Below are 23,430 nucleotides of genomic sequence, written 5' to 3' on the forward strand. Positions count from 1 at the left end.
TGAAATTTGGATAATTAAATTTAAGGTTACGTTTAAGAAATGCACAAAATTCGTGAAACGTACAATGTTCATTAAAAAAATTGTTGGAACCAAATACTGGATCCAAGTTTGGACTCACAACGACTCAAATTATTGACATATAAAGATGTTCAAATATCCCCAGCTGTTAAATTCCCGGGAAAGATTGTCATGTGACGTACCGTGAGATTGTGGCATACTTGGGCATTAGTTCCATTCCCATACATTCAATATTGCATCAACATTCAATTGTATTGTCTCAAAAGATGTGACGAATACATATGAACCCGAAATTAAGCACCAATTGACTGTATGGGTCTTTCAAGACGCACCACATCGTTCCATTAGAGCCTTGGGTCATTCGTCGTGCAGTTTTTGTTTTGTATAACTGGTCATGTCCACACCGTTCCATTAGATCAACGTGGGACTGTCAATTCTGAATGGTACACCAGAAGTGTTCAGAACAATCAGGGAAACCTATCGCAGAAGAAGAATCATTTTCCACCACGACAAAACGAGTTGTTACACATCAGTTCAAAGGAAAACGTCTTTGAACAGTCAAAACATCGAATTGAAGGGTCATTCGTCGTGCAGTTTTGGTTTTATATAACTGGTCATGTCCACACCGTTCCATTAGATCAACGTGGGACTGTCAATTCTGAATGGTACACCAGAAGTGTTCAGAACAATCAGGGAAACCTATCGCAGAAGAAGAATCATTTTCCACCACGACAAAACGAGTTGTCACACATCAGTTCAAAGGAAAACGTCTTTGAACAGTCAAAACATCGAATTGAAGGGTCATTCGTCGTGCAGTAATGGTTTTATATAACTGGTCATGTCCACACCGTTCCATTAGATCAACGTAGAACTGTCAATTCTCAATGGTACACCAGAAGTGTTCGGAACAATCAGGGAAACCGATCGCAGAAGAAGAATCATTTTCCACCAAGACAAAACGAGTTGTTACACATCAGTTCAAAGGAAAACGTTTTTGAACAGTCAAAACATCGAATTGAAGGGTCATTCGTCGTGCAGTTTTTGTTTTGTATAACTGGTCATGTCCACACCGTTCCATTAGATCAACGTGGGACTGTCAATTATGAATGGTACACCAGAAGTGTTCGGAACAATCAGGGAAACCGATCGTAGAAGAAGAATCATTTTCCACCACGACAAAACGAGTTGTTACACATCAGTTCAAAGGAAAACGTTTTTGAACAGTCAAAACATCGAATTGAAGGGTCATTCGTCGTGCAGTTTTGGTTTTATATAACTGGTCATGTCCACACCGTTCCATTAGATCAACGTGGGACTGTCAATTCTGAATGGTACACCAGAAGTGTTCAGAACAATCAGGGAAACCTATCGCAGAAGAAGAATCATTTTCCACCAAGACAAAACGAGTTGTTACACATCAGTTCAAAGGAAAACGTTTTTGAACAGTCAAAACATCGAATTGAAGGGTCATTCGTCGTGCAGTTTTTGTTTTGTATAACTGGTCATGTCCACACCGTTCCATTAGATCAACGTGGGACTGTCAATTATGAATGGTACACCAGAAGTGTTCGGAACAATCAGGGAAACCGATCGTAGAAGAAGAATCATTTTCCACCACGACAAAACGAGTTGTTACACATCAGTTCAAAGGAAAACGTTTTTGAACAGTCAAAACATCGAATTGAAGGGTCATTCGTCGTGCAGTTTTGGTTTTATATAACTGGTCATGTCCACACCGTTCCATTAGATCAACGTGGGACTGTCAATTCTGAATGGTACACCAGAAGTGTTCAGAACAATCAGGGAAACCTATCGCAGAAGAAGAATCATTTTCCACCACGACAAAACGAGTTGTTACACATCAGTTCAAAGGAAAACGTTTTTGAACAGTCAAAACATCGAATTGATAGGGGGTAATCTTTCTTTGGCACCAAATGATTCCCACAGAATAAAAATAAATAGTCAACTCTTTATCGGCAAACACTGCTTGGTGACATGGTTAATACCACGTCAATTTTTTCGTAAACATGATATATATATATTTATTAATAAAAAATTTAAAGAATTGGCACGAAATAAATAATCTTTATAGATTCACTTTATCACTTACTATTGGATCTCCTTGTATAAATTGGATAATAAAAATTCGCCGATACGATTACCGACTAATCCAAAGGAAAATAACAGCACAACATTTCCACTAAACGAATCATCGTAAACATACAGTGGCTGCTGTAAAATAGCCCCGTCATCAATTAGAGCCTACAATATTATTAGAGAAACATTGAGCGGCTATATGTGTTTTTTTCTCTCGATAAATAAAGCGTCGACGTAAAATCGAGTAGGGAAGAACTACAACCATACGCGCTAGATAACGAACTGAATCTTTGTTGTGTGATTTTATAGCGTGAGGTACTAATTTTTGTTTTATAAAGTCAATAGGATTAATGTTAAGTACATATTTATATTTAAAACGCGTCGTTTATGTAATAATTAATGTAAATTTACCATTTACTTTTCACATTTACATTTTTCTTCAATTAAATCTGAATGACAAATAAAAAATTTGATATTTATTTTTTCAATCTAAATCACAAAATGACGTACGTAATTTATTTCTACAATAACTATTCTTAACACGTGATTGTGTCTTTATACTTGTTCATTCACTTCTCCCGATGTTTTATAGACTAACTAAGATTACTGATCCTCCGCTTTATATATTAAAATCTTTTCTAGTACCTTCGAATTATCGAAATCTCTAAACTGTCGCAAACAAAAGTTTTCTATAACTATGAAAACAATTACAAAAAGTAAGGTAAAAACTACCCAACGCATTCGCCAAATATCAGTGGACTAGTTCCTAATATTTTTATTGTTTTTTACCATTATCTCTTATATATTTATAAATGTTAATATTGTTAGGTCGCGTTCCAACAACCCTCGTATTTATAGTCTACAGTATGTCTACCCTTCCTAATCAAACCGTTAGTTGCATCGATGTTCAGAAGGGTTGCAACCGTTTGTTCTATGTCATTTAATAATCTCCCCTCTATAAATTCATGTATATCAATAGGGAAACGATTAACGAGATTCATGAATGAATTGTTTCATATTATAAATGTACAGAGTGTTTCTAAATTCATGCGACAAAATTCAGGTGATCGCTCGTATGAAATTAAGGTGGGTCTTTCCTCCAACAAAATTTCCTCGGCCCATCCCTTTCAGAGTTTCTATTTTTTTTAAACGTGTACGTTCGAGGGAAATGACCGATTCATTATCAGCACATCACTAAGAAATCGGGAGAAACATCATTGGTGTTTTAGTCCAAAAAGACCGCAGAGTAGGTGTACTGTCAGAAGAAGATTTTAGGCAGCTAATCTTGAGTCAAACAGCTACTGGCTCCAAATCTAATCAAACTGAACAGCCAGTTCATGATTTTTCAACACGTTGGATTAACAAACAACTAGACTGCGTTCTATTTTCAGAAGAAAGCAAAGTGTGCCTGCCTGGTAGCGAAAAGGAGGACGAGTCTATGGAAGACTTGGAGAAATCGTTGCTTTTGGAGGAGATTTTTGGTTGGTTGCCAGTAATCCCAATCTACTCTAACAATAGAGCTGTCATACAAGCTGAAAAGGTGTGTTCTAGGCTAGTGCTGGAGTGCAAGAGAGTCTGGTGAGTGATGGCTGAAAGATCCAGCTCGTTTTGTTGCCCGGTCACTCGGGAAACGATGAAGCAGACTCACTCGCCAGACTGAGATCCTTGGTGTTGCCAAGAGCGTTTTCGTTGCGTCCCTGAATGGTCTACTCGCAATAAGGACTCGGATGGAGACACCTGGCATCCGACAAGCGAAGGCCCATATAGATGGGCCTCGTGCGTTTCACACCAAACAACTGCTTTAACTAAATAGGCACGAACTCCGACTTCTAACCGGACACTATCATCTAAGATGCCATCTCCACACCATGGGCATCACGGACGATCCGGAATACCGCTGGTGCATGGAGAAGGAAAAAACTGCAGACCAAATCATCTGCGAGTGCTCTGCACTTGCTCGAGCGCGGTGTAAACACCTGGGCAAACCTCACAACTTGCCTAATGACATCAAAGGCTGCCTGGCCGCCCACAACTTTGAACTATGAGCTATCCTAATACCTTTTTACAGTGGAATAAAAAAAGTAATCCAAAGAAACGAAGTGAATAAATTTGTTAGTTTCGAAAATGTTTAAAATCTGGCAACGTTGTTCAATGGTCTATTCCATCTGAGGTAAAAAGTTTTTTGAAATACGAATCAACACGTGTTCTGTTGAGGGTACTAAACCCTCGACACCCATTTTACCATCTACCTGAAACCAACATCTCTTTTTGTCGAAATTTTATTTATATATCATAGTCGTAGCACAGAAGAATTTTCTAATAAAAGGGGTTTTGTAATGATTATTGTGTATCCTGTATATAAAAATGTGAACTACATCCCTTTATATATCGAACGCAAAATAAACCAACCAGAAAACGATCAAACGTTTGGAATATAAAATAAAATTGTGTAGACTCATCGCTACAATTTATATGCCGTTAAAGGTTGTTAAGCACCCTCTCTTCCGGGTAGTATAACAAAATTTCATTATTTCGCACAATGAACGTGTATGTTTTCATCATTTTTGCACCGCCGGGTCTTTTTTTTTTTCTTCTTTCAATGTCGAAATCCCTTCGAACGATATCCCAATGAAAGGTCCATTTATTTTTTCGCCCTATTCCATCGTTACGTCCGGTTGGGGATGGTCATATAGATATTTTCCAGAAAAATATTCTTTTTCAATGAGATCAAGACTGTCGTTTGTCAAAACTTTAGATAAATCCACAGGCAAGTAAAGGAAACCATTGTTCCAATAAAGTAAACAGTTTCAGGCGAAATTCACACGGACAGGTCAGGGTTGTACTTAATCAAATAAATTAAAAGGAAAATTTTCAATCAGCTATAAATATATTAATAGTTTTATCAAGAGGAATTCCTGTATTCTCTTAATGATTGGTTCGATGTTGGTGCTGGATGGCGATGTTTGAAAAACAAACAACTACGGGCTTGATTGCTAATTTAAACTAAACTAAAATATATGGGGGTCAGAATAGTTGAAGTCTATTAAAGGTTACTGACTCGAGATCTATAATTAAAATAGAAAATTATATTATGCGCGGCCAATATACTAAAGTTTATTATTATATTTAGAAATACAAGTAGCGAAAAACTGCACAATGAATTAATGGGAGCTAAAGTCCTTTGGCATGACCGAAGTTTCATATTTTCGGAACGGAAAACGACTTGATGTAAATATATTTCGTTTAATTTTATTTTACAACTCACAGTGTAGTTTATACTACAATATGTCACATGTTACTTAACAGTTTTCTTAGTATTTAGTAACTTATGGAAAAAAGTTCAATGTCCAACTATTTACAGTGTAATTGATGAGAAAAAATTCAGTTTTCAAGTTATTTCAGTGTAGTTGATGAGAAAATATTCAATTTCCATGTTTTTACAGAGTTATTAATGAGAAACAGCTGAATTATCAAATTTTTAGAGTGTAATTGATGGGAAAAAGTTGAATTTTCAAGTTTTTACAGTATAATTAATGAGAAAATTTTCAATTTCCAAGGGTTAATAGTGTTATTGTTGAGAAGCAGCTCAATTATTGAGTTTTTACTATGTAAAAGTTCAATTTTCAAGTTTTTTCAGTGTAGTTGATAAGAAAATATTCGATTTCCAAGTTTTTTTCGTGTTATCGATGAGAAACAGCTGAATTATCAAATTTTTAGAGTGTAATTGATGGGAAAAAGTTCCATTTTTGATTTCCAAGTTTTTTTTCGTGTTATTGATGAGAAACAGCTGAATTATCAAGTTTTTTCGGTATAATTGATAAGAATAATTTCTATTTTCAAGTTTTTTCAATATACTTAATGGGAAAAACTTCAAATTATCAATTTTTTTCAGTGTAATAGGTGAAAGAAAGTTCAATTGTCAAGTTTTTTAGTGAAATGGAAAAAAGAAAGTTCGATTCTCAAGTTTTTTCAGTGTAGTTAATGAGAAAATATTTGATTTTCAAGGGTGAATGATATTTGTTCACGCCAGAATTAATTCAAAACTCATGAAAACTGGCAACGCTGTCCGACCAACCGACTACTGAGCGAATGGAAGAAATGAGATATATAAGAAGTTCTGTTGTTAAAGCTATGTAAAAAATTTTCTTACAAATAAATGTTAATGTGAACGTGTTAATAATAACTATAATACAAAACATGGTCCTTACGAGCGGATTATAAACAAAACCAGTGAAAATTCGCAATAAACAATATATTATTAACAACTATAACCCAAAAACAATTTACCACGTGCTGCAAGCAACTATCAACGAGTGCAAAGTGATCGACCAAACAAGTAGTCGATACAATATCACGGCGACCAGACATCAACTCAACTGGCCGACTAGTTCAATTGCAAGAATCAGGCAGTTCGACCGAAATCAGAGTGAGTTTGTTCCAAATTATTTATTTCCGAATTTTTCTTTCCATTTGCGATTTCAAAGCTTCTCTGTTTGTGCTTGAACAATTTGACAATATAAAATGGCAGAACTTGGCAAACTAATAAAGAAAAGAGGTGTAATTAAAGCTCAGTTAACTATTTTCACAAAAGCGGTAAATGAATTTGCAACTATATCTAATTTAAGCCAAACAGAAGTTACAAAATTAAAAGATAGGTTACGTGATGCCGAAAATTATCTTGACGAATTCAAATCATATCAATTAGAAATAGAGTTACAGGATGATATAAATTTAGATGAGCAATTAATCGAACGAGAGAGATTTGAAAATTCATATTATGATGCAATCGCTGTTGCTAAAAACATTTTACAAAGCTACAATAATCACGATAATGATACAAATCTTAGCGTGATTTCAGACAAAGCTTGTTGTAAAAACGAGGGTATAAAGCTTCCGGATATATCACTTCCTAAATTCAGTGGAAACTTTGAAGATTGGTTAGAATTCAGGGACACATATAAATGCCTTATTCATGATAGTAAAAAATTAGATAATATTCAAAAATTTTATTACTTGCGAAGTGCACTAGGAGGAACAGCAGCGGCGTCCATTTCCAAAATCAAATATACGGCCGACAATTATGAAGTGGCATGGGCCACAATTTCAAAAAGATTTGACAATACTAAAAAATTAATATATGAACATATTAGAGCTATTTTTTCATTAGAAAATATACAAAAACCGACAGCTGAAAAACTACAAAATTTAGCTGACGATATTCACAAACATTTGGGATCTATTGAACAATTGGGGCAAAATATAACTAATTGGGATCCTCTACTAATTTTTTGGATTACTAATAAATTAGATACTAGCTCAAACCTTGAATGGGAAAGGGAAAATAGAGATCAGGAAGAATTGCCAAAGTTAGATAAATTCCTACAATTTTTACAAAAACGTTCCAATTTTCTTAATATGTTAGAATCAAAGAACAGTCTCAGTTTAAATAAATCAGATTCAAAATTTAGTAATGAGGAAAATAAATTCAATAAACAAAGTAGAGTAAGGTCATTGACCTCAAGTACATATACATGCTCCTATTGCAAGAAAGAGCATTCAATATATCGTTGTGCAGAGTTTCTCGGATTAACAATAACACAAAAAAAAGATTTTGTCAAAAAATCAAATCTTTGCCATAACTGTTTGCGTTCGGGTCACTCTGTCAAACAGTGTAAATTAGGGCCTTGCAAAGTGTGTAAAGCTTGGCACAATACAATTTTGCATGAAAAACTCGAGATAGCGGACAACGCGAGCTCAAGTTCCGCAGCACTAAGCAGTGGCGTAGTGGTACCAGCGGCGGGGCAGGTGCTATTATCTACCGCCTGTTTACTCATTTCAGACAATTTCAATAATTTTCACAAAGCAAGAGCGTTATTAGATTGTGGTTCTCAAACTTCCTTCATAACGGAGGATTTGCAAAAGCGTTTGAATATTGCGACACATAAAACAGATCTTTCAATTTTCGGAATTTCAAACAATATTTCAAAGGTCAGTAAAAGGTGTAAGGTTTCATTTAAATCTATACATACCAATTTTAAAGCGCATGGCAATTGTTATATTCTAAAAGAGATTACAAGTGTGATGCCGTGTTGTCGAATCAACACGCAATCTTGGGCGATTCCAGGTGATCTAAAGCTAGCTGATCCACAATTCAATATTCCCGGACCAGTAGACATGCTCATTGGCGCGGACCTATTTTGGACAATCTTAAGCAATAACAAAATTTCGTTAGGAAAAAATATGCCGCTATTAATTGATACAGTGCTAGGTTGGGTTGTATCTGGGCAAATAAGTACTAACAACGTTGAAAAGGCTTCTTGTAATTTAAGTATAAACCAGGAATTATTAAATTCAATAGCCAAATTTTGGGAAATCGAGGAAATATCTAGCACGCGACAACTTTCTCCAGATGAACAATTTTGCGAGGACAATTTCATCAAAACTACTACCAGAGACGCGAACGGACGTTTTACAGTCACTATACCTTTGAAGCAACAACCTTCTAGTTTAGGTGAGTCGAAAGCTCAAGCCGAAAAACGTTTCTATGCATTAGAACGAAAATTCAGGAGAGATCCAATGCTGCACAGCAGATATATACAATTTATGAACGAGTATAAAGAGCTAGGCCATATGACAATTTGTAACGGCAATGATTCAAGCTTCGAATATTTCATGCCGCATCACGGAGTTTTGAGAGAAGAGAGTTTGACCACAAAACTACGGGTAGTTTTCGATGCATCAGCGCCCTCTAGCAACGGTCTATCCTTCAAAAATATTCAAGTCATTGGACCCGTTTTACAAGACGATTTACTATCAATAGTCTTAAGGTTTAGGAAATATAACTATGTAGTTTCGGCAGACATAGTTAAAATGTACCGGCAAATTTCAATAACGCCCGAGCAAAGGCATTTGCAAAAAATTGTATGGCGCGAAAATCCGAGTGATAACCTGGAAGTCTACCAGCTAAATACCGTTACATACGGGCAAGCCTCTGCCAGTTATCTTGCAATACGCTGTTTAGCTAAACTCGCTGAGGATATTCAAGAAATGAACCCGGAAATAGCCGAAATCATTAAGCACGACTTTTATGTAGATGACCTGTTAACAGGTGCACCTACACTTGAGCATGCGCAATACATATGTAAAGCGATAAGTGACACTCTTAAATCGGGATGTTTCGCACTCCGAAAATGGTGCTCTAACGACACCAACGCGCTCAAAAATATAAGTTCAAATGATTTAAAATCCGATATACTAGAATTTGCGCATGATGGCAAAACAAAAACATTAGGCTTGATATGGGTTTGCAATAACGATAAGCTTCAATATAAAATTCATACCAATCCTATAGGTACAAAGGTCACAAAACGCACAATTTTATCTACTATATCAAAAATATTCGACATCCTTGGTTTACTAAGCCCATGTACTATTATCGCAAAAATGATAATGCAAAAATTATGGGAAAATAAATTAGCTTGGGATGACGCTATTCCAAAAGCTATATCTGAAAATTGGGTAAGGTTGGAGAAGGAGCTTCTTATTTTGAACGATCTTGAGTTAAACAGACAAGCTATTTGCAAGAATGCTGTTGAATTACAACTGCATGGTTTCGCTGACGCTTCGGAAAAGGCTTACGGAGCCTGTGTTTATTTGAGAAGTATTGATTCCGATCAAAAGGTTCATGTATCCCTGTTATGCGCCAAGGCAAAGGTGGCACCTATAAAAACAATACCAATCCCGCGGTTGGAATTATGCGCAGCATTGCTTCTAGCCCGCCTAACAGATAAAGCTAAAACTGCTTTGAAAATTCAATTCAAATCTTTCACACTTTGGTCGGACTCAACTATAACTCTAGCTTGGGTACGCACAAGCCCGAATCTGCTAAAAACATTCACGGCCCATAGAGTGGCAGAAATTCAGTCTCTCACTAAACACGCCGATTGGAGGCACATCCCCACCCACGATAATCCAGCAGATATTGCTTCAAGGGGAATATATCCTAGTCAAATTTTAAACTCTGATTTGTGGTGGCGCGGCCCTACTTGGCTAGCTAAGGACCCAAGTTTTTGGCCCAATGACAAGCTGGAGGTGGTTCATGATTTACCTGAACTTAAATCCAGTCTTCTGACCAATGTTGCGCCCCCTACTCTGAGTTTTCCCTTTGAACGTTTCTCAAATTTCTCAAGAATGCAACGAACAATGGCATACATTTTACGATTTAAGGATAATTGTCTTCAGAGAAATCGCAGAAGAGGCGGTTCTCTTACAGTACAGGAGTTAAGTGATTCTCTAAAATGTCTCATTCGAATTTGTCAATCTCAATCGTATTCTACCGAAATTGAAACATTGAAAAATAACAAGCCTTTGAGCTCCCATAGTAATCTATTAAGTCTTAGTCCCTTTCTAGAACCCGATGGTTTGCTACGCGTAGGAGGGCGACTAAAACATTCAAATTACTCCTTTGACAAAAGGCATCCAATTTTGATCAATTCAAAGCATCATTTTTCAAAGCTACTATTTTTACAAGAACATGAACGCCTATTGCATGGCGGCCCTCAGCTGCTCTTAAGCACTATAAGAGAAAATTACTGGGTTATATCCGGTAGAAATCTTGCACGAAAGACTGTTAAGAATTGTGTGAAATGCTTCAAATTCAATGCTAAAACCATACAGCCAATTATGGCCAACTTACCGCGCGATAGAACTAATCCTTCTAGTGCATTTTCAATAGTGGGAGTTGATTACGCGGGGCCATTTATGATTAACGATAAGAAAGGTAGAGGTTGTCGTTTAAGTAAATGTTATATTGGCGTATTTATTTGTTTATCAACTAAAGCAGTCCATTTGGAATTGATTTCTAGCCTTTCTTCAGAATCATTTATTCAAGCGCTATATCGTTTTGTCTCTAGACGAGGCAAACCATCAAAAATATTGTCCGACAATGGAACAAGCTTCGTCGGGGCACAGCGAGAGCTAAAGGATTTTCTAAAACATGGCAGCAACACTATAATCGAGAAATGTAGCTCTCAGAATATAGAGTGGAGGTTTATACCACCCTACTCTCCTCATTTCGGAGGTTTGTGGGAAGCAGCTGTCAAAAGCGTAAAGCATCATTTAAGGCGCGTTTTGACCCAAGTTCATTTATCATTTGAAGAATTTGCCACAGTTCTCGCACAAATCGAGGCGATTTTGAATTCGCGTCCTTTATGCCCACTGAGCTCTGATCCCAACGATTTTGGACCTCTTACCCCAGCTCACTTCTTGATTGGAAGACCAATAATTGCAGCACCTGATCAAGATGTCACCGACATAAAAATGAATCGACTTTCCAGATTTCAGCTCGTACAACAATTAGCACAGCACTTCTGGAACAGATGGAAATCTGAGTACATTGCGGAGCTCCAAAGACGCACCAAATGGAAGTCCAACCAAGGCCATCTAGTAGAAGATTCTCTCGTTTTAGTGAAAGGCGAGAACACTATGCCCACTCAGTGGTTATTAGGTAGAATCAGCAAGCTCCATAGAGGCCCTGACGGTATCGCTAGGGTCGCTTCTATAAGAACTCCCTCTGGAGAAATCATCAAAAGAAGCTTTCAAAAAATCTGCCCCCTTCCAGTTGACCTTTGAAAGCCATCCTTATGCTTTCAACGCGGGGAGTATGTTCACGCCAGAATTAATTCAAAACTCATGAAAACTGGCAACGCTGTCCGACCAACCGACTACTGAGCGAATGGAAGAAATGAGATATATAAGAAGTTCTGTTGTTAAAGCTATGTAAAAAATTTTCTTACAAATAAATGTTAATGTGAACGTGTTAATAATAACTATAATACAAAACAATATTATTGATGAGAATTACGATGTTATTGACGAGAAAAAGTTAAATTTTCAAGGTTTTTTAGTGTAATTGATGAGAAAATACTCAAATTCCATGTCTTTTCAGTTTAATTGATGAAAAAAATTCAAATTTCAACTTTTTCCAGAGTAATTGATGAAAGAAAGTTCAATTTTCAAGTTTTTTCGGTGTAATTGTTATAAAATAAATGCATTTGACTCTAGTTTTAATATTTTCATCGTGTAGTTCCATATAATTTTATAATTTCCAAATTTGTTACAGATGTAGTTCAGAGAAAAGAAATTTTCTCGGTGTAGTATATACTGAAATAATATTTCATCCAGTTCTACAGCTTCCAACTTTTTTACAGTGTAATTTATACGGAAATGAAACGTGTTACTCACATGTCGTTAATACAAATATTATAAAGAAACTTGAAACGAACGAGAATTCATTTTAAATTCACTCAATGTTGTTATTATTAACAATGTTATACCGATTGACAGATGATCATTTCCGGTACATTCACTGCTTGTCCTTGTCGAAGAATTCGTGATACGCAACGTAATCAGTGAGATGCAGTTGCGCAAATGATAATTGAATCGAAAAAAATGCAACCGGAACATCGACATTTCATTAACTGACGTTTATACGTACAGAAATTTGTCCTTTCCGCACACCAACAAAGTTTATCATCATTTTTTTCAAATACGTGTTATTTAAAATAGAAGTAGAGGGGGGATCGACCACTAAATACATTCTAATCTCTTTCCGCATCCATTTCGATGAATTTAAAATGCAAACACGTATGATAAATTTGATTTGCTACCGACTTTAATTCCAAACACCAACTTCGGACTTTTCGACGAGGAAACGTATTCAAATATTCATGTTCGTATTCCGGTAGCCTTGAGCAGCGTTATCTTCAGAGCCGCCATTTCACTTCACGCCAATTGGTCATTGGCAGGGTGTCGTAAACGAGTTTAACTTTTCTTATTTGCAAGTCGCTTCCTTCTAAGTTATATTTGCATAAAGACAATGCCACCGATGGCAGATTTTCTGATATATATGAATCCGTAACAGATAACATTGTTTATAATTATTATCTCAATTCATATATGATAGTTGATTTTATTTCTAATCGATAATTATTGCGAAAATAATCTGATAACCCTGTAGCTGATTATATACAGATAATGAAACGTTGTTTAAAAAAAGACGAATTTGCAAATTTTGTTTTTTACAAACACTAAATTTCCAATAGAAATATATGGTACTTGTCTTACTATATGCATCGACGGACATTGTAATGATTCATTTATTAGCACGTCGCTATAGCTGTTAATATAAATATTCAAACGTTTCTGATAATATATAAATCAATGTTTTCGAAGTATTCTTGTAGAATTTTAACATTATTTTAGCCCTCACTACTTTTATTCCTCAAATTGAACTCCTGTATCTCAAGAATAACGCTTTTTAAAGCACTATTCTCCCAACTTCCAGCTACTACAATTTTTTGAATTAAGACCAAATTTAATTTTGATTCAGCAAATTGTACACCCTGTATCTTAACAATAAAGTTCATGATTTTTCCCATATTTCCCAATATATTGAAAGTACTCTTTTAAAATTATATCAAAATATATTCATTATTTTAGCCCTTACGATTTTTCGAATGAAAAGTCTGATTTTGATTCCGCAAATTGAACATCCTGTATCTTAAGAATGACGTCCATGATTTTTTTCTTAAATTTATCAAACTTTTGAAAGCACTATTCTATAAAATAACCAAAATATTTCCCCAACTTCAGCTACTACAATTTTTTTAATTAAGACTAAATTGTTTCAATTTTGATTGTGCAAATTGAACACCCTGTATCTCAAAAATGACTTCCATGATTTTTTCTCATATTTACCAATCTATTGAAAGTACTCTTTTAAAATTATATCAAAATATTTTTATTATTTTAGCCCTTACGATTTTTCCAATGAAAAGCCAAATTTTGATTCAGAAAATTGAACATCCTGTATCTTAATAATTTTTTCTCATATTTATAAATCTTTTGGAAAAAATATTACCAAAATCTTCCCAGTATTTGATCCCTTACCATTTTTTGAATTAAAGTCAAATTTTTTTAATTTTGATTCAACAAATTGAACACCCTGTATGTTAAGAATAAAGTCTATCGATTTTTCTCGAATTTACCAATCTTTTAAAAGGACTATTATATAATGTGAACTAAAAATGTTTAGTATTTCAGCCGGTACGATTTTCAATTCAAGCATACTTTTTCAACATTTATTACAGTTTATCACCCTGTATCTCAAAAACGAAGCGTACAATTTTTTGCACATATTAAAAGGAGTATTCTAAAACACCGAGTAAAACATTTCCATTATTTTAGCCGATAAAAATTTTTCAGCTTGTGTCAAATTTTTCCAATTTTATTATAGTAAATTCAACACCCTGTATCTCAAGAATGACGTCCAGAATTTTTTTAAGCTGCGTCCAAGGAACCAAACGATCAATTCTGACGTTTAGTGTCAATAATTAATGAAACTGGATGAAACAATCAAAGAAAAACGGTCAGAATTGTCAAATCGGAAAGGTTTAGTGTTCCACCATAATCAAACAAGTCCTTACACATCTTTGGCAACTCGTGGGAAACTATTGGAGCTTGGCTAGGAGGTGATGCCACATCCCCATACGGCCCAGATCTTCAACAAAGTTTGCAGAATTCTTTGAATGGTCAAACTTTCACAATTGACGATGACATTCAATCGCACCTGGTTCGAAAATGGGAGCAAACACGATGAACCAGCAGAAAAGCAACCAAAAAACCTCACGGTGTCTGTTTGGTGGGATTCCAAAGGTGTTGTTTTTTTGAGCTGCTTCCATGGAACCAAACAATCATTTCTGATGTTTACTGTCAACAATTCATGAAACTGGATGAAGCAATGAAAGAAAAACGTCAACTCATGGGAGACTATTGGAGCTTGGCTGGGAAATGATGGCACATCCCAATACAGTCCTGATCTGGTACCAAGTTTGCAGAATTCTTTGAATGGTCAAACTTTCACAATTGACGATGACTTTCAGTAACAGCTGGTTCAGTTTTTTGCTGTAAGGACCAGATATTTTATGAGCGCGGAATCACGAAGCTTAAAGAAAAAGGGCAGAAGGTCATTGAGCAAAATAGAAAATATATAATTGATTAAAAACTATTCTTTGGATGTTTTATTTTATACTACAAAACCGATTTTTCTGTCGCCAACCCAATAACAATATTTTCATTAATTTCATTTAAAAAATCGTTAATTTTATTGTTTTAATATATAATGTTGCTAGTTAATTATGAAAGGGGAATCATAATTGCAATACTTCTTCTTTTTTATCTTTTTGACGATAATAACGATATAAAATGATTCAGTTTGAACAAAGTGACTCACGATACTATAGTATCACTAAGAAGCTAAATAAAACAAAGTTTGTTTACTTGCAGCATACAAGGAGAGGTTAATAAACTGATAATCACGTCGTAACACAGTGAACCCATTCACTCTAGAGATGAGTAAAAGTTTGACAGCAGCGATAGACGAAAATTCATTCTCTATTATTTTCTAAAACGTGACGAAAAGTTCAATTTTTAATCTGGTTCCCGGAGGAATTATCCAGACGATAAACATATCAATCTCGAGTTCTAAAACAATACTTTTAGGTCTATTCGTTGCAATAAATAAAACTCTCTCCCCAAGGACCTCTGGAGATGGAATGTTGACTTTCTTTTTAAATCAAGCCAGGAAATTGGAGAAATACGATTTTGTGGGTATAAAGATTGATAGCCAGTTGACTGTAGAGGAGTATTAAGAATGATTTTTTTTTTAGAATTCTAAATTGAACTAAAAAAATATCCATATTATGTAAAGTTAATTTAATATATGGTTTTATGAATGCATTTTGTTTATAAGAACATTCAGAGGTTAATGACTTTAACCAGGTGCCAATGTAACGACTTTTATACGTAATTTGATTGGTAAACAATTTGGCAACCGCCTTCCATATCTGTTTGAATAGAAAATATAATATACAATGCGAAATATCTTTATGAAAATAAAAATCTTTATCAAGAAAATATGAAAAACCAATATTTAATTAAAAAAATTATAACTTTCAAAATAAATGGAATATTGTATTTATATTGAAGAAAAATACTTTTATAGATTTATTATATATATTAAACAATCGAACAGTTTCTACTGTTTTCTATTACTGAGATATAAGGTGTTAAATCTGAAGTATTAAAAATTCGAAAAAAATTCATTTCTTACAATCAAAAAATTTTACCGAACAAAATAATTGAGGTCAATAATTCATATTCCACGAAATTATTTAAGCAGAATTAACACTTGTTGAGAAAAATCAGGATCATTCTACTGTTTCGCGTTTCTGAGATACAGGGTGTTGAATTTGAGGTTTTAAAAATTCCAAAAACAAATCTTTTCATTTACTCAAAAAATCGTATCGGTCAAAATAATTGGAATGAGTGGTTTATATTCCACGAAATTACTTAAACACATTTAATACTTGATGAGAAAAATCAGGATCATTCTACTGTTTCGGCGTTTCTGAGATACAAGGTGATACATTTGAGGTTTTATAAATTCCAAAAAAAAAATCTTTTCATTTACTCAAAAAATCGTACCGGCCAAAATAATTTAAATGAGTGGTTTATATTCCACGAAATTACTTAAACAGAATTAATACTTGTTGAGAAAAATCAGGATCATTCTACTGTTTCGGCGTTTCTGAAATTAGTCCAGGTTACCAAGGTAAACATGAGGTATTACCTTCGATTTCCCTGAAACCGCATCGATTTGCATGAAAATTTGGAACTAAGCTTGACTTACCCTCATCTTCAAAAAACTACCCCTTATTGCAAAAATCAATAAAATTATAAGTATAAGGATGTAATGAATAGAAAAATACATTTAAGGTTTGAATTGAAGTTTTTCAATGCTTTAATATAGTATTTATGATTTTTCAACCCTGCTTGATGTATTGCATCCCTTATAAAGCACCCTCGGTTAATATAAGTTAAAAAAAATATTATTTAATCCATATGGGTAGCTTATTATATTAAATTGATTTTTTTTGTTTGTGTTCAACTCAAATATTTTGCATTCCAAACGTTCAACCCTTATAAATCATCCCTTATTCTGTGAAAAATGGAAAAAGACAATGTTAAAAAAGAAAATATATAAATTTAAAAAAAAACTGATTCAGATATTGAAGAGGATGCAGGTGCTTAGACTTTTATTCTAAATCGACTGAAGGATTGATAACTTGTTGATATCGTGTCCTGTTAAGCTGGAATTTTTGGAACCGTTAGTGATATTCATACCAACACTCACAATTATACGAAAATCATCCCAGAAGTGCCCGGCCTAAACTATAGATGGCGGTAGCTGCTTGATAAACATCATTGTATTAGAAAGTTTTATTCGAAAGGCCTTAGTCCAACCATTATAAAAGCTGAACTAGATTTTACTCTGGGTGAGACTGCTCCTTCGTTATCAACAATAAAATATTGAGTAGCGGAGTTTAAACGAGGCAGTACGACCTGCGAAGACCACCATCCCTGTGGTCGATCAAATGAGGTGAAGACTCGAGAAATGTTGGAAGAAAATCGACAAAGCGGTACTGGATCATCGTAGACTTAGTAGGCATTTTAAAAAGTGCGGTACATCGCAAATTAACTGAAAATTTGGATATAAGAGACATGAGCTGCAAGATGGGTGCCGCGTTAGCTCAAAATGGAGATGTTTCCATCGAGTGTTTGGCAACAAAGTCGAATTTTACGCCGTTACATAACTATGGATGAAACGTGGGTTCATCATTTCACACCCGAAACAAAGAAACCATATTTCAATATACCATGAGACGTTCGAAACCTTGAAACCGGTCCTGAATCCCACCATTGATATTTAATCTTTACTCTCCATCTTCCTCGTCGTATTGCATCTGTTTATTTCTCTCGAACAAGAGCATACACTCGACCTGCAATTTCCGATTTTTCTTATACCACAGATGTTATATACAAACCTCGAGAGAAATTAGAATTTATCGAGGTCGTCGCTAGATTCGAGAATATAAAAAAATCGATCGATTTTATTTGAAATAAACGAGTTCTCTTTTCACAAATTTAAACAAAATATAGTAAAATTCGTGATACATAAAGTTCGTGGCACATTTTTTTTTCGGTTGAGTTATATTAAAGTTATTGAATTATACGTCAATAAAGAGAAAGTACGAGGTCACATTCGAACGACGTTGCCAAACAGTAAAGAATTTCAGGAATTACACATACATATAATCGATATTTCGGATGAATTTAGCTGGGGGATAAAAACACGTATTCAAGCTAAATGCAATTAATGAATCGTTTACTCAGCTGGCTCCGTTTTTAACGCTTTCGCCTCGACTCGAGGGTATTAATTGTTAATTATTAATCTAGTAGAGGTGATAGAGAGGAAGGAGACAAATTGGAAATCATTAAGCTATTCAAACACGTTTAGATGAAGCTGTTTGAAAAAAAAAATAGGTAATTTTATACTTTCGCTCTAGAAAATCGAAAAATCATCCGATTTCGATGAATCTTTTTTTTTAAATCTGATCATAAACGCACTTCTTTGCATATAATCGTTCATGACTTTTTACAAAGCATCAAACGCAGTTCATACATTTTTTTTGTTAATTTACACAAAAAACAACTTTTTGAAAAAAAAAACAGTCAATCTTAGTAAGATACCATTTTTTTAATGGTGAAAATTTTCAATTTTTCAAAGTTAACTTTTAATATTGTACACTCGATTACAATAAATGATTTTAAGAATGTTTTTGTTCATAAAATTTCAATGATTACTCAATAAAAAAGGTATAAACGATTATTTGTGGGAAAAGGTCAATTTTAAGAGAAATTGTTATTATTTTTAATTGCAAAAACATGATAAATCAACAGTTTTGTATAAATTTTTTTTAAATTTGTTCTTTTTTTGTGTAGAACATGAAAAAAATATAACAACTTCATTTGATTATTTGGAAAAAAGCTATCAACAATTATACGTGAATGAGTTCAAAGCCTTTAAACCAATATAAGTTTTCATTTTTTTATTCCCATATTTTTTTTCGTAAATCCGCTGTAAAAACGAAGATTTAAAAAAAATCATCGAAATCGGATGATTTTTCGACTTTCTAGAGCGAAAGTATAAAATTACCAAAAAATATTGTATTTATGCATTAAGATGTACATTACCGGTCGAAATTTTTTGTCCACCCTATAGTTTGCATGACACACAACAAATAAAAACAAATACGATCGATTTTGATATTTGTATTTTGAATTACATATTTTAATTAAACTAAACTATACACGACGACCTGAAATCGATTAATCGAAGAATACATCCATCGAGCCAAATAAATCGGTTTCTTAAATCGATTCGGAATCGATATTTCACTCTTGAAAATCGACATTCGATTTTTTCTCTTTTCGTAGAAACCATAAAATTTTTAGTTTAAGGGTTAATTAATAATTATTCAAAAACTCGCGAGATGACTGAGTGTTTAGTTTCCGTTTCTCCGACAGGGAAAAATTTTAATCTTATACTGATATAAATGAGTATCGTTCCTTGTTAACGCCTTTCTCCATCTGCCGGCAACGTCGCAAGCGATGAGCGGAACCACTCGGATCCCAGTCTTCTTCTTATAGTGCCGAGTCCGTTATCGGATAATTTTGTTGACTGCACTGGCGTAAATTCTTCAAACATGATGTTCTTCTTCTCCCAGGACTCCGTTTTCCCTCTATTTTTTCCTGGATGATAAAACGCAATATACTATACGTGTCAGGATTGCGTATTACATGTGCAAAATAAGATAATTTTCTGGTCTTAACAGATCTTACGATATCTGTCTCCTTTCTAATTACGCACTCTATCCTGCCAGCTGATTCGGATCCCACTTATGTCCATATCGCTTGGAGCTTTTTGAGAGTTGCTTCCGTCAGTGTCCACGCTTCCACACCATACGAAAGAATAGACAACACGTAACATCTTAATACCTTGACGCGAAGATGTAAACTTAGATCGTAACTACACAAGATGTTTATCGATATTTTTCGAAAGAATCGTTATCCCTACTGTAAATCCCTTTTGCTTTTATTATTATGTGCACAATTTCGACAATTATCTCAATTAACGTGACACGGTCAAATCGGCAAAATTCAATATAAAAATTATGCACAATTTGCAGTTTTTTTGTTGCTATTTAGTTGCTAAACCGCAATTTTGTATGAACTCATATTTACATTGTAAATACAAACTTGGAAAAAATCGATTGTTTGGAAATCGATCTTTTTAGACTACGATTTTTTAAAGAATCGATTCATCTGTTGCGATTAGAATCAATATAAAAATCGATATTTTTCGAAAGAATCGTTATCCCTAATGTAAATCGCTTTCGATTTTATTATTTATGGGCACAATTTAGACAATTAGATCTATCAAGGTGACAGAGACAAATCGGCAAAATTCAATAAAAAAATTATACAAAACTTGCAACCTTTTTGTTGCTATTTAGTTGCTAAACCCGCAAATTTTTTGCTTTAGCTGTTCGCGGAAGATCGCAATTCATATAACCAAAATTTGTTGTTGCAAGTAGGTACTACCAAAAAATAAAAAAAAGACCTGACGAACTGCTTCTAGCAATGATTTTCTTAACTCGACTTGCTGAACGATACATGCCGAAGAAAGTTTATTGCTACATCGAGGAATGTTCAAATATACCAGAAGAGTAAGCAAAAAAATCAGTCGATTATCACGATTGCTAAAAATTTTTTCTCAGCAAGAAAGAGTGAACAAGAAACGCTGAAGAAATTTAGTTGCTACATCTTAAATTTAATAATATGTCATATGGAAGTAGGACACTACTTTCTAACTTTCTTGTCCATTGTCCAAAGACAGGTACATAAGTAGATTTGTGGATCTGAACTGCTATCTTTATACGTTTATCTTCAGCGGTTGGGGTTTTTCGATGCCGATGCATCTTTTTTCACGATGAAGTTAATGATATTTCTTTAGACAAACTAGTAGCAGATTTTAAAGACTAGTAGAATCTTAAATTATTCTCAAATACATAGCCACGGGCTGAAAGTTTCTATAAATATGATTATGTGATGGAACATTTAATGAAACATTATGAATTTTTCACATAAACTCGATTTTTAGACTAAGAGGGTTTATTTTAGTTATTAACTACTCACATCTTCATGTAGACGTCGATAACATTTTAGACAACCCTCGTAGTATAATTTCTGAATCTATTTAAGGAAATAATAAAGTTGCAAGAACATTTGGTTATGAAAATATTTTACTACCAACGGTTTTTCATGTTGGGCAGCGTATATTTCGACTATATATATTTTTTTCACAAATCACTTTAGAAACTTGATTAGAAAAAAAAATAAATTAATTATATGTGCTGGTAATAAAACTAATCTTATACAAAAAATTTATCCGGATTCAGCCCTTAATAAAACCCTACGAATTTCTTACACAATTTACAGATTAGGTCTCGTTTATCTTCAGCCCTTCGTAATCTATCCGTGTCGCTAAGATTATTTTTCAAAATGAGAAGAAGAAAATGTTATTAGTTTTGTTTATTCGACTTCAAGCTTCATTATTTCAGATTCCAAATTTGATTTTATGTATAAAAAAAATAAAATCATGGTATGCGTATATAAGAGATCTGTCAAGTTAGCGCGCCAAATTTAAAAAAAAATAATAAATTCTGACAAGCTCAAAAATTACCGTTTTTGCCCAGAATTTGCCGTTAATTACACTGGCCGAGACCTTTATTTTGAAAATGGAAATACTCGTCCAATAATAGAAAAATTATTTATTAAGCCCTAACACGTACCACTTTTAAATAGTTTAATTATCCCTGATTACATTAGCATGTAGGTAATTTTATAAAAGGGCGGTTAAGATCCGTAAATTTTATGGCCGAAATGTACTTTAATTGAAAATTAGTATTCTGTTGAGTTTCAAAGTAAGTGGTTTTCTGTTCATAGTGCAAAAAATTATTATAAATACGAAAATGTCGAGTCAAACACGCCGCAGTTGCAAAACTTCTCCTCACAAATGTTGCTATATTTATGGTGAAATTTCAAGCCAGATAATTTTCGGAAAATGTGAAAAAATCCTATTCAAATATTTTGATACTTAAATTGGAGACCAAGACAAGCAGTGGGGCCCCCACGCATGCTGTATTAATTGTAGCGTGTCATTGGTGCAGTGGATGAATGGACAGAAAAAAAAGCCTTTTGCTATTCCAATGGTATGGCGGGAACTTACTAACCATTTTGACGACTGCAAAGACTGAAAGACTGAAGGTTATTCTAAGAAAGGAAAGCACAAGATCGAGTATCCAAATTTGCCATCTGCTATACGACCTGTTCCCCGTAACGAAGATTTACCAGTACCAAATGCGCCTTTAGATCCGCAAAATATTGTTTTAGAAGATACTGGAGACAACGTATCATCAGGAAGCTCCGAAGAACAAAGCACCGACCCTATTTTTACTCCAAGTACCAGTTCCTGCGAGCCACATTTGATTGGTCAAAGTCAATTGAATGATTTAGCACGTAATTTGGGGTTTTCAAAGCAACAGTCTGAACTTCTTGCTTCCCGTCTTAAGGAATGGAACTTCACAATGAAATTACGTTGCCCCGAGAGAAAGAACCAGGTACAAAGGTTTACCGCCTATTTTTTAAAAAATTATTGAACATTTATGATACCACGCCCGTTTAAGGGTTAACCGACTGAATCAGACTATTCGATAGTTCAATATTTTCAATTATGGAGGGTAGAGGTAGGGAGGACCGTCTCATATGGGGGCTTAACTCAAAAACTGTCCGCTTGTAGACGGTAAACTCAAAATTTAACCAGAATGGCGCTCCTGTCGGACGAAATATCATTATGAACTTAGTTATTTTAAATAGAGTGAAGTATGCAGTGATAAAATTTTTGAATGACTAGAGTCGTTAATTGAATATTGGTATACAAAATCTAAACTATTCACGTAGTACAAAATAATTTTGTAAATATAACCTAGAAAAGCTACTTTGAGATAACGCTCACTGTTAATTATTGTGAATTTCTAGAAAGAAAGTGTCACTTATCACTTCTTTCTTTCTCTGTCCTTATTCTTGAATTTCTAGCGCTTTATTTAAAATTCACACTTATGCGACAGTAGCGCCTCCCTAACGTAAATAATTTGACGGACACTTTCTGTAGCACAGAGATGGTTCTCCTTACCTCTACCCTCCATATTTTCAATGTCAATATTTCTCAATTTATCATAAATTAATCTTGGAGCCATGAGCGAATCTTCTTGAAGATTTTCAATTAAGCGGTCT

General features: G+C 34.3%; 1 protein-coding gene across 8 annotated transcripts in view; it reads right to left on the reverse strand.

Annotated features, from left to right (window-relative positions):
* LOC130901918 (cyclin-dependent kinase 14) overlaps positions 1-23,430 on the reverse strand; it is a 73,692-nt gene that overhangs the window by 29,957 nt on the left and 20,305 nt on the right. The window contains exon 1 of one of the 8 annotated variants that reach the window (XM_057813613.1): positions 2,129-2,283. The exons of the other annotated variants lie outside the window; for them this stretch is intronic. The gene's annotated coding sequence lies outside the window, so the exon portion shown is untranslated. Of the gene's footprint in view, positions 1-2,128; positions 2,284-23,430 lie in introns of those variants that run through there. 8 annotated transcript variants of the gene reach the window in all.

This window comes from Diorhabda carinulata, chromosome X (assembly GCF_026250575.1).
Source record: "Diorhabda carinulata isolate Delta chromosome X, icDioCari1.1, whole genome shotgun sequence".
In the NCBI taxonomy this organism is placed as follows: Eukaryota; Metazoa; Arthropoda; class Insecta; order Coleoptera; family Chrysomelidae; genus Diorhabda; species Diorhabda carinulata.